Genomic DNA, 13,642 nt, shown 5'->3' with positions numbered 1-13,642 from the left:
GTTAGTAACATTTGATTCAACATCTCTACCCCAAGCAGTTATAGTATCAACAACATTTTCCTCAACCTTCGTGGCTCCATAAGAATTCTTTCTCATTTTTAAGATCATTTTGAACAATATTGGGTCCACCAAGCTTCGTTGGACTATAGGGAAGATCCTTCACACGATCAACAAGTTGTGGGTAATGTTGGGGTAGAGATGCATACTAGAGCTTGCTGACTTGGATATTGCAGGACTGATGTTAGCTAACATCAATTCACCAAATATAAAAGTAAGAAGCTTACAAACTTCATGAAGAAATTCAACCTGATCACAAGTAAGCACAATGGTGTTTTTACTCGACATCCATTTGTAGACATCGATCTTGTGCAGAGCAATATACTTCCATGTTAGCTAGAGGCAACATTTGATGTCCATTCGGTCAGCTTTTCACCAGTCAACATCGACATCATTTCCTTTTCATCAATGTTGCTAACAGAGGAATCAACATTCTCCATAAAATATGATTTATCAATGGTAGTAGGAGAAAAGTCAAAAACCTCATATCAAACACACATTTTTCATATTTTCCAAACTCAACACTGAAGACTTCACTCACCAGATTAGCACATAATTTCTTAATAAATCTCCACATCATATCTACGAACATTACTCACAGTTCTCCTCATCATATCCAAACACATTCATAATGGTCCCCTACATCCCCATATCTTGCAAGAGCACATCAAGCTTATATTTTTAAAAGAATTTTTCTTCGGCATGACGTTCATTCAGGAACTTCCTAGCAAACATAGACTTAAGCAATCCTTTGGCTTCACTAGAATAGAACTTGCAGGAATAGAACTTGCTTACCTCAACCTCTAAATTAGAGGTGTTTTCTGAAGTACTTCTATAAGGAGATGAGATTTGAGAGAATGTTTAAATGGAGGTTGTTGCCTTGCCTGCTTTAGTAGGAGAAGAATGAGAGATCTTCATCTTCGAAAAAGGTGGCTTTGATGTTGGTGCAACATCAGACTCAGTACAGTCTGGAAGATTGATGTTCTGTGATACATGGAGTGTGGACTTTAATCTGGTGGATCTCCGATATCCTCTTGAGGTCACAACCTTCTTCTTCCAACCTCCTCACGAGAACCTTGGGCAAGTACAACATCAACATAACAAACACGGGCATCAACATCTAGAGCAACACCTTTCTCAATATGTGTGCCAACATCCATCGAAGAGCTTGAAGAGCTCTATTTTGGCGAAGCTTTAGGTGAGGACACCAGAGATTTTGTGGATTCTGGAAAGTTGGCCATTGGATGTTCGGATGATAAAGAGAGTAGTGCTGGATTGGACGTCGGTAGGGTAGAAAAAGTTTTGCAGCGATTTCTAGTGAGCCGAAGTGTTGGATGAAGCTTTTAAAGAGTTTACTCAAGTCAAGATTTTCATCCATGACTCTTGGATTGTAAGGCCTGTATAACTCTCAAAAAAGCTTCCAACAACCATGGTTAAATCATGCAATGTTATGAAAGTGAGGCACATATATAACCCAAGACACCAGCCAACATCAAACTCTCAAGCACAAGGAGATAATTTTTAAATCCAATAAAAATCTCTTCAAAAAAACATATCAATTTCAGTACCAAATCAACCGAAATCTGGAGAGATAGGCAGATAGACATGAAGAAATAAACCCAAAGAAAATTAAAATTACAGATAAACTCACACGCGATCAGATAAAGAGAGATAAAGAAAGAAAAAACAACGGTATGCCTAATGAACGCAAACAGGAAGGAGACAATGTTAGACCAATGTTGGAATGTCACCAAATAACATTAACAACCAACATTCTCAATTCAGAGGACATATCACCTTATGCAGAGAAGATTTCTCCTTTTCTTTTAAAAAATATTTGAGATCTTTTGTTCTCAACATCTGTTTTTCCTGAGTGCATCGTCGCAGCGAACGCCGTGCCCCGAGTACTTAGATGAGAGTTCTTTGTGTGATCTCTTTTCTTGGGGATATTTTATGACCATTAAGCCTCACTCTTGTGCTACCGGTCTTATAACATTAAAGGATTTTTGAAAAATTAACATTTGCTTATGGGACAGTCTCACATCAAGTTAGTTAGAAAATCACAGTATCTGACTTTGTTCTGCAATGTTAGTAACATTAGTCTCCACATGCATATGCCTAAAAAAATAAAAATAAAAAACACAAGAAATAGAAATTAGATGTTGGTATCCAACAAACATCCTAAGTCCCAGCATCCATGACATGCAAACATCCTACATGCAACATAAACCGAAAGACTTCCTAAAAAGAGAAAATCTCTCAAAATCAACAATCTTAGAGAATAAATCTGCAAATTGTTTTTCAGTAGGGATGTACTCCAATGCAATCAACTTTTTCTCAACAAGATCTCTAATGAAATGATGACGAATGTCAATATTTTTTGTGAAAACATGTTGAACAGGATTTTTGGGAATCTCAATGGCACTAGTGTTATCACACATCACAGTGAGAATGTTACTTTTCATACCATAGTCATCCAGTATCTGCTTGAGCCAGAGGAGTTGTGCACAATAGTTTCCAGCCTCAATGTATTTTGCCTCAATTGTAGAGAGAGAGACACAGTGTTGTTTCTTGCTAGACCATGGCACAACTTTGTTACGTTGGAGATTTGACCCGGGTGCACGCAAGAGTGCCTCCTAAATATATAGGGGATAAGGTAAGATGCATGTACTTGAAACCATTTGGACATCATTTGATGGTTCTGATTTTGGACAAAACAAATTAAATCATTAAACAACATTCATATTCCCGGTTCTCAAATGCATTCTATTTGAAAATGATAATAATTTTAAGAAAATTAAATGAGTGTTTGAGTGAGATAAGGATTACATTTTTATTGTAAGTGGATTGTGAGTATATTTATTAAAAATGGAGATGAGAATGAGTTTTAGAAACAAACCAAAAATAAAATATAGAAATGTGTTTCAAAAATGAAGAGAGTATAATGTTGCTTTGTAATAACTTCTATTATTTTCTTAAAAAAGTTTCGTTTACTTTTTAAGAAAATTATCATTTACACACTAATATACCAAGATAATGGCGTGTTATGTGAGTCACGTCGGGTCGAGTCTGGACTTGGTGCTCTATCCGCTCATATGTGGATGCCATCTCATTTTAGTACTTGAATTTAAACTCTCAATAATTTCGATCTGTCTAAATAAATAAATTCCAAAATACTAATATAAGAAACATAGCAAGTTAACAACTACTTATACTAGAAAAGAAAAGTTAACTAATATAAAAGATTAAGAGATAATTCCCCCAAAATATACGAACTTTCACATGTTTTTGATTTTGCACATGAACTTAAATTTTGTCTATTTAGAATTTCATTTTTATTTATATTTTTTTGTATATAGAAGTATGTGCTGGTTAAATAAACGGTTAATGGTTTGTAAAATCACGAACTTTGAGCGAATTCAGGTTTTAACCTCTAACAAAATATTCTACCTGTAAATATATGAACTTTGAAATGTTTCTGATTTTTACTACGGGAAAAATTTCTGGCGGCTTATATGGCATTTTAATCTTATATAGCTTATAATAGTTGATATGGCTAATAAACATTTAAATAAAAAAATTAACTAGCTGATGTGGCAGAATCTATTCTAATTAAATGCCCTAATTCTCAAAATGTATTTCCTTCAGTCATTTCCCCAAAATCTCTCTCCAGAGTCAAAGGAAGCGTTCAAGTAAGAAATTCTTCAACCATTAGTAAGAATCCTTGGGCAATTGATTAGGTCATTAGTAAGAATCATTTCGGCCATTTCCTCTAATTATTTTCTTATCTTTCATCCTATTATTATAATAGCTCTATTTATTTCTAAATTATTCAGGCATTCGGTGGAATGAAGTGGATTGGAGCAAATATAAATAGCTTCTAAGTAACATTTCTATAGAATTCTTTTAATAAGATGGAAAAATTCTTATTTGTGGGCCTTGTTCATAATTGCTTCCTGCTTTTCTCCCTTTCAGTGGAACTGTTGTTGTTGTTATCCCTACACTCTCAGTGAAATTGTCAGTCTGTTGATCAGTCTACGCTCTTGAACATTTCTTCGATCAGCTTCGTCTTCGTCTGAGACATAGCGCATGACCATCCTTCGAACATCTTGCACATAAATGATCTCTCTGATGATCTGTTTGTGCTCCCTAAGGAGATTTTCAAATCTCATTCTTAGATCTTGATACTCTTCTCGAACTTGATCATATCTGCAAGTTCCTTCTGACTTTGAGTGGGTTGGACTCTGGTTTTCTTTTGGAAAGACAAGTCTGTCGTCGAGGTCAGAATCCAATGGCCCAATCTCAAGTCCGTTGACTCCTCGAAAGTATGTATGGATATAGTCACTGTAGGAGTCTTTCTTGATCCTGTTCATGAAGAAAAGAAAAGATAACACACAGGAGGCAAGAAGGAAACACAGAACATGCAAGCTCAAGAAAGATCTTGAGAAGAATTTGATCAAATGAGAATTACCCTCAGAAGGATCTAGTTCAGTTAGAACTTTGATCAGAAATAGAATTGTTCTTGCGAACAACCTTCTCTGATACCAATTGTTAGGTTCGGAGGGTTTCGAATAGGTGTATGGGGGGGGGGAATACACCTTTGGGCTATTTTTGTGAAATCAGAGGGATCTCAAGACAGAGATCAAAAATGAAACTTTACACACAAACTCAGACACCTGTTTTACTGAAAAGATAGTTGACCAAAACAGGGCTGACGACTGATACTGAAAGAATCTTCAGTAATTAGTTATCAGTTAAGTCACTGGAACTTAACTGATGCACATAAGGCTTCAGTCGAGTTTGCTAAAATAGAGATGTTATAAATCTTCCTGACTATCAGAGGATAGATCAGTCAGACTGATAACATAAGCAGCAGAAATCTTTTATTTCGTAATAGCCTTTGTTGATCACGTTGTTAGTCTTTAGTTTCTCTTTGCAATTAATCAGTATTCAGTTTATCAATTGAAAGAACACAAGTAGGAAAGTAAAACTGAAAGCTGTAAATAACACAGAGATTTTTATGTGGTTCGGAAAACACTTTCTACATCTACGGTCGGTTGATCAGACCAACAACTTCACTCTGCAAGTGCTTACGGGTGCACTGCAAATCGATGCTTGTGTTTACGGGTGCACAGCAAATCGAATCTGTGTGCTTGGCTGGGTGCACACAACCGAATCAACTGAAGATCCAATCTTCAGTACCAACACTTCACTGGTGTTGGATTTCTCACTCCTAGCACGAACTGGCACTAGGATCTCACGGAGTCAGAGTACCTTCCTAAACTCCTTTTCAACTCAAACACTCGATTCTATCGGTCGAATGGAGGTTTGAAATCTTGCCAACTAAACTTCAAAGAACAAGTTCTTTGGAGTTAGTTTTGACCTAGGCTCTGGGTAAACAGGGGTTTGCCTAAGGTCTAACAGAATGTATGTAATCAGCAGTGACTGATTTTTGGCTTTGGTATTCTCTTCTTCGATTCAAGCTTTAGAGAGGTTAAGCTTTGGGCTGAGTCGCAATTTTGGCAGAGCTTCAGCTTGAGTTGTTGAATCGGTGAAGATTGAAGTGATCCTCGAGCGCTATTTATTGGAGAAGTCTTGAATAGATCCGTTGGCGGAGAAGGTCTTTAGGAATTCTCCCGTTGGAGAGCAATTTGAATTTGGGCTGAGGCTTCAATCTTCGAGGTTCCTTGTTTGGTGAGAACGGCTATGTTGAGGAGCAGGAGATGCGACGTCTCTGATAAAGTAGCCACCAAATAGGAATGACCTCTACAGAGAAAGGATGATCCTAAGATCTCTGCATTTAATGCGGCTGTACTTTTGGAGTACGTGGCTTCCTTTGAACGTTGGAAGTTCAGTCTGAGGAAGAATGTTTAACTGATACTCAACTTTAGTATCGGTCCGCTGATTCCACGTGGCACGCATTAAGTAATCAGTTCAAGACTGATTCTTCAACTGATACTTTAGTTGGCAACTTCAGTCTTCAGTCTTCAGTCCTTCGTCCTTCAGTCTTCAGTCTTCAGAACCGCAACTAAACTAGAAAAGAACACTAACACTTGAGTTCGAACAGTTTTAGTCTATTACAATCAAAGCCTATGGATTTTGGTATCATCAAAACAAGGATTAAGATATTCCATTAAGTTCCCAACAGTTGTTGCCGTTAGTTTATTGCAAAGTGGAATGACATGGGCTCGCAAGTTGCTGGAGGAAAGAGCAACATGTAGGTCCCTTAATGGTTTTTCTATCTTGTGTGTGTGTGTATTTTTTTTCTTATTAGTGATGTTAGTTCTGTTTTATGTTTGTCTTCAATCATATTTTTTATTAATTTCAGTTTATTATATTTCATGCAACGACCTCTTTGGCATTATTATTGGTTATGGTGGTAAATTAGAAAATTTGGATGGAAAATTATGTTATCTTGGGGGAAACTTTAAAGGTAACTTTGCATTAAGTCTTAAAACATTTTCTTTTGGGGATGTTATGTTTGCAATTAAGAACTTAGGAATTGTGTCTTGGCCTAAGTTGTATTGGAGAGTCCCTAAAACTATTCATTATAAAGACTTGAAAGACGATTCTGATACCAAGGAGATGATATCATACATTGGTAATAAGGTTAGATTACTTAATGTGTATGTTGTGGATGGAAAAATTGTTGAAGAATTAACTGATCAGGCAGATGTGGGTGATGTCTCAATGGAAGGGAATGATGACAACTCAACTGTTACGTAGCCTGAAATTGTAGATGAGAGGGGTGCTGATAAAATGACTGGAAAACTGCCTGAAATTGTAGATGAGAGTTTTCAGAGATATACTGATGGGGGATATAATGAGGAAAAGTTAGATAATGCTTCAATTGCAAGTATAAGTGAGGATGACCTAGACTATAGCCCTTCTAATAGTGAAATTTCTGAAGTTAGACTAGAAGATTTTGACTTTATTTCTGATGATGAGTATACTATAGCTAGAGAAACCATAAAACAGTGGAAGAGTGATGATGTGTTCAAGCTTATTGATGAATTTGATCCAGCTGTGGGTTTTAATTCTAATGATGAGAATGTGTCTGAGTATGAAAAATCTGATGGTGATGTACAATCATAAGAAACTGAGGATGGGGATGGTATACGGCGTAGGAAATAAAGGGTAGTGCTTGATCCTAAATGCAATCACAGTACCAGGGAAATTGTAGTTGGAATGGATTTCCAAGATGGTCTTCAATGTAGAGAAGCTTTAACAACTTGGGGGATTGAGACTGGTAGGTTTATCCACTTTAAAAATTTTGGTAAATCTTAGTTACATACTTTGTGTACTCCTCCTTGTCCTAGGAAGGTCTATGGTAGTTGTAAGAGTGGGGAAAATTTAAAATAAAGAGATATCTCAGAGATCATAACTATCCATGGGCAATAGATAACAAGCTAATGAGCTCTAAGTAGATAGCCAAGAGATATCTAAATATGTTTAGAGTGAGATACAACTTGTGTGTGGCTGATTTAAGAATAGATATCCTACATAGGTTTTCAACTCATGTTGCAAAAGATAGGCTGTAAAAGCTAAAAGGATAGCTCAAGAGCTTATTAGAGGGATAGTGGAAGCACACTATGCCTCAATTAGGAGGTATATTGCTGAATTAAGGAGGGCTAACCCTAAAGGCTGATTAAAGTTACTTGTAGATGATGAACTTAAGTCTTTACTTGGGGTTTAGCTCACTGAGGTATGAATTTAAGAGGAGTTTTAGGAAACTGATTGGACTTGATGGAAGTTTTCTGAAAACCTACTTGGGGGAGGCATACTACTATGTGCAGTAGGTAAAGATGGCAACAATGGTATGTATCCAATCTCGTGGGTAGTGGTAGAAATTGAGAATGAAGAATGTTGGACATGGTTTATTAAGTGTCTTGTAGAGGATGTTGGGATAGAAGATGGAAATGGCTGGACATTCATCAGTGACCAACAAAAGGTAAATGCAACTACTCTTGTTATTTGAGCATTATATTCATTACCATATGACTTATATATCTCAATTGTTGTTGCTTATAGGGTCTTGAATATGCAGTCTACAACTTATCAGCTTATGCAGACCATAGAAATTGCGCAAGACATGCCTATATGAATTGGAAGAAATCTCATAAGGGTGCAACATTGAAGAACCTTTTTTGGAGGGCTGCTCGTAGCACATATGTTGAAGAGTTCAAACTTGCAATTTAAGACAGCCCAGCTGCTTTCGAAGACTTCATGGCAAGAGATGCCACAATGTTCTGTAAGGCTTTCTTGTCTACCTCTGCATGTGGTGACATGATAGACAACAATATTACCGAGACTTTCAATAGATACATTTTGAATGCTAGAGGTAAGCATGTGATACATATGTGTGAAGAGATTAGGAGTTCTCTAATGGTTAGGCAAGTAAAGAAGTTCCAAGAGATGTCTACTATTACTGATGCCTTGTTGCCAAACATTAGCTTAGAGGTTACCAAATGGTGTAGTAGAAACTGCATACCGTTTCCAGCATTGGGAGGAAAGTTTGAGGTTCATTATTAGGCTGACAAGTTTGTGATGGATGTGAGTAACCGTGCATGTACATGTAGAATTTGGGATTTGACCGGTATCCCTTGTAAGCATGTTGTATCTGCTATACAATTCATGAAACTTGATCTTGCTAATTATTTGAGCGACTACTACACTGTCAAGAGATATTTAGAAGGATACCAGATAGGGTTGCCACCGGTTAATGGTGAGAAAATGTGGCCTGATGTAGAGGGATTCATTGTGAAACCTCCAATTGTGAGTAAAAGAGCTAGCAGACCAAAGAAAAAGAGAATAAGAGCTCCAGAAGATAAGGATTGGAAACTCACAAAGCATGGTGCAATTATGACTTGCAGCAAGTGTTAAGGGAAATGACATAACAACAAATGATGTAAAAATGAAAAAAAAAAAAAAAAACTCCAGAAAATGTATTTATAATGTTATGATTTCAATTGATGCTTACATAATATTCTTGGAGTGTTTATAATCTAAGCATGTGATTCATATGTCAACCAGAGGAAAAGGGAAAGACCTGCCAAACCGAAAGAAACATCCACCTCAAAGAACAAAGAGAGTTCTGCCAAACTAATGAAGAGTGCGATACACAAGGAGAAGGCTTTTTGCAAAGAAGGGCCTTGGAGTTTTCACTGCCAGTACTGGAAATGTGTATATTTGTCCAACTACTTCCAACATGAGATTGACATCAGTTAGCACAATATCCAACACAAATGCATCAACAACATAAGAACCAAGCACATGGGAGAGCATGAATGTTCGTGGGGATTAGGCGGCATTTTGAATGCTTGGAAACTTTTGAATATTTTGCCGATGAGATGTTATGTCAACAATTATCTCAATTAATCTATTGTTATGGTGATATAAGCTCAACAATGATCACAGCTAATTTTTTGTTATGGTGATGTAAGCTCAACAATTTTTATCTATTTTGTGAATAAATGAAGTACAGATGATCATCATTTAAATATATGGAAACACTCATTTTAGGTGTTGTTATGAATACTGTTATGACAGATTGTGTTATAATTTTTGGATTTATAATAGTTATCATATTAGTACTACTATCATTTGTGTTTGATATTGTCATGACCGGCCTTAATTAGGGATAATTAAGTCGGGAAACCATGACTGGGGAAGGGAAATTAAGAAGCGGGTTTAGAAAGGGGCGCATAAAAGAATACTCAAAGAGCTTGAATATGCGTGAAATATTCCTTAAAAAGAAAAAGGCATCGTTAGGGCTTGGCTAAAACATTATCAGAGTTTGCAACGGAAGGCGTAACTGAAATAATCAGTGTTTACAGCGGAATGCATAACTGAGATACATGTATGAAGACATGTATCCTTTCTGAGCCTACTTTAAGTTCAACAAAAACTCCACTCAGCAACAACACTTCATCGCCCATCACAGCTCAACCTGCACAAACATAAACATCGAAGGGCTAAGTACAAGAGTACTTAGTGGGCAGTTGCCAAGCATATAACATAACATCATTAACAATTTCACAATATCGTATAAGAGGCATGAGTTTCTTTCATATCATTTGCTCATTAAACATTTCCAAATTCATAAATAGCATAAGGGCATTCTTCATCATCAATCTTCATTAACAAACATCGTGTCGTGGAGAAGGCCTTCCCCAACGAACACGGGCATCGCACCGTGAAGGGGAGCCTTCCTCAGCGGTCACGGCATCGTACTATTGAGGGAGGCCTCCCCCAATAGACGCTGTAACACTGGCATACTGGCATACTGGCATACTGGCATCGCGCCGCGAGAGAGGCCTCTCTCAGCGGACACGGGCATCGCGCCGTGAGGAAGGCCCTCCTCAACGGACACGGCATCGTACTGTTGAGGGAGGCCTCCCCCAACAGACGCAAGCATCAAACATAAGCATAAACTTATCAGCGTAAAGCATTCAAGCGTAAATAAGCGTAATCAAGCGTAAATCATTTAGCGTAAAGCATAATAAAGCATACCACACTTGAAGATCCAATTTGCATTTTAAAGCATAACACATGCATATCATTTTATTTACGCGTAAGAAATTGCCCACCTGATAGCAAAGTTTTGCTAAGGTACTCTAACTCCTTGTGTAGTTCTTACTCTCGCGCTTGACCTTAATCACGAGAATGTAAAATAAGACATTGCCTCGAGGAAAATTCTTAATTAATGAGAAAGCGTAATTAACTATGCATGAATCTGGTATGCATGAACTAATATTCTGAGCGATAATCAGGAATTCTACTATTAATCCTTGTTAATAGATTTAACTAATTCTCGTCTAACGCGGTCGAATAAAGTTGTGCTTCTTCCTTCCTCATCGTAATATTCTAGTTGTGAAATAAATCTCGCATTTGTACTTGATTGAAAAATAAAGAACTAACTCGGCTTTAATCGAGGTGTGATCTCGTAAAAATTATCGGGCTTTTCAAAATTTAATAAATAATTGAAAACATTTCTCTTGAGTTAAGAACATCAACAATATTCTTACTCGTCTTTCTTTAATAATTGGATTTATAATTAAAACCAATTAAATACTTTTATTGCAATTAAAAATGCAATTTCATGTCATGCTTAGCATATAATAAGTAATTTACTTAAAATATGCACATAATAATAATACAATATTATTATTATGTAAATCATCTTTTGAGAAAAATAATTAATTAAATTAAATAAATAGTCTAATTAATAAGTATCCATTTTTTCTTTGAACTGCAGCCCAGTTAAATAATAAGGTATCCCATTTCTTTAAAAAAAAAAAACATAATCCCAATGTTTCAATTTAAATCAGGGCCCAAAGACTTTAATAAAATCGGCCCAAAGACTTTAATAAAATCGGCCCATAGCCAAAGCCCAATACCATTTAAACACAAGCCCAATCTTTTAAAAGATAAAGGCCCAATTAAAATAATTGAAGAGGCCCAAATTCCATTTAAAAATCAGCCCGTCACTTATTAAAAATCGGCCCAAGACTCGGCCCAAAATAAAGAAATAACCCGGCCCAATGTAATGGCCCAACACAATTTAAAAGGGGAAAGCCCAAATCTTTAAAACACAAGCTAAAAATTCGGCCCAAATAAAAAAAATAGAGGCCCAAACAATTAAAAGAAAGTTAAGCCCAAACTTCATTAAGTCAGCCCATCCTCTCTTTCTCTCACAAACTTGTCGGTCATCTCTCTTATCCCAACTCAAGGAGCCGCTCATCCCTCTTTCTTTCTCAAGGCCGATCGGCCTCTTCTCCTCCGGCTAAATCTGGCCGGCTGCGCCTCCTCCGGCCGTTCAGCCATCACTTGCTTCGGCCGGCGTCATGTGTCGACGCGTCTCAGCCCCGGCGCCGTCCTCTTTTCCTCCCCCAACATCGAGCCCTGATTCTCAAGGAATCAGCGCTGCTGCTGCTGCTACCCTTTCGAAATTGGGCGACCGGTCGCCGTCTGGGAGCGGCGTTGCTCCGGCCTGGAGCCCGTCGGCCTCCTCTCCTTCCCCTCGTCTCAACTTTAGACGCCTCATCGCCTAGGTTCTCCCTCTCCCTCTTGATTTACCCCAAATCTATCAAATCGAACCGAGCCCTAACTTTTCAAAGTCAGAACTCGCCGTCGCCGCTGCGATCTCCGGCTCTCTCGTTCGTCGGCAAGCGGTTGCTGCTCGAATCTGAAAGTTGGTTTATCTCCTCGACCTCTCTCATAATTGATCGGCGTCAGCTTTATCTTCCTCAGTTGTTCAGCCGCCATCGTCTCTGATCGGCTTCGGTTGCCGACGCGGGCTCCATCAACGCCGTTGATGCTGTCCTAATTCCAGAAAGGAAGAGGTCGCCGCTGCCGGGTAGCCGCTGTTCGGGCTCGGTACCGGTCGAGGCAGTCAGCCTCCCCCCCTTAAAAGCTAAGTCAAACCGTTCTCTTTTATCGATTCTTAATGCGAATTAGGAATGATAAGGTGTAATCTCTTCTTTGCTTTGCATAAACTCAAATTATGCTTGTTTAAAACTTCATATGAACTGTCACTTGCTCATAAAAGTGTAGTTGGCGTAATTACTAAGTTTAAGATGCTATAAGGTCTTCTATGATTGAACTGATTATGCCCATGCTTTAATATGAATGTTTACTGGAAAGGATATTTGAGATTGTGAATTACCTGTGATTGCTTTGTGTTTGGGTGGCTGTTGAAGCTTTTGAGTTATATGAACTGGAACTACTGAACTGAATAGATCGAATTGTTCCTTTAAATGACTGTAAGTTATAATTGGAACGAGATGATGAATCAAGGCTACTCTTACCTTAAAGTTTGGCAGAGAATTGAATGAATGTTTTAACTTGCTTTTCGGATACGGCGTGTCGAATGAACTGGAACTGAAATTTTGTTTTCTTATTTCAGTAATTGCAGGTGATCATTCGAAGAAGGTGAGACATTAAAGCAAGGTTTACCTTGAGAACTTTGCTGAACGAAGTGGAGGCTTCTATGCTCTTTGGAGAAAGCTCTTGGTGGCTGTAAAGAGAGGGAGCAAAGGGTGGTGGGAGTTGATATTTTCCTTCTTTCCACTAGTCTTTGCAACACTCTTTTTTTAAAACTTTCTCTCTTTGTTGGTGCCAAACAATTGAGTGGAGTTGGTGGTGCACAAGTGTGGTGGGGAAAAAGGAGTGGTGGTGGGGAGGTAGGTATAATGGGATTTGGTGGAGTGGATGCGTATAGTGTAGGAAACATTACGCATATGAGAGAAAAAAAATAATGATTTGTAAAGTATTGAAGTTACAAGTATTTGTAAAACTAATATTGGGTTCTACTAAATAACGACGCTTCGTTATATCACTCTATGAATTAAATATCTAATTTAACTCGTTCTTATGATTCGGAATTAGATCACGACTTCCAAGTAAATAATAGAAATAATATTTCTATCGCATATAAATTAATAACTTGACTTTGCTAAGTCAGTTATTAAACTGGATAATAAATTATTGAATGGCTCAATAATCTTTGTCGCGTTTTCTCATACGTTATAAAAGTATAAAGCTAAAATATTACTCCATCTCTGATAAAAAAAATCAGAACTAT

The 13,642-nt window shown here is 37.5% G+C and overlaps 1 long non-coding RNA gene across 1 annotated transcript; it reads right to left on the bottom strand.

Annotated features, from left to right (window-relative positions):
- Positions 1–9,782: 9,782 nt before the first annotated feature.
- LOC131019478 (uncharacterized) lies at positions 9,783–12,766 on the bottom strand. Its single transcript, XR_009100276.1, has 3 exons — positions 12,725–12,766; positions 10,647–10,709; positions 9,783–10,006 (listed from the first exon to the last, which is right to left on the bottom strand). It is a non-coding gene; the product is annotated as an uncharacterized LOC131019478 (long non-coding RNA).
- Positions 12,767–13,642: the final 876 nt, after the last annotated feature.

The sequence above is a fragment of the Salvia miltiorrhiza genome, chromosome 4, assembly GCF_028751815.1.
Source record: "Salvia miltiorrhiza cultivar Shanhuang (shh) chromosome 4, IMPLAD_Smil_shh, whole genome shotgun sequence".
NCBI classification, from domain to species: domain Eukaryota; kingdom Viridiplantae; phylum Streptophyta; class Magnoliopsida; order Lamiales; family Lamiaceae; genus Salvia; species Salvia miltiorrhiza.
Note: the sequence above shows the minus strand (reverse complement) of the source record. Positions and strands in the feature narration are given on the sequence as shown.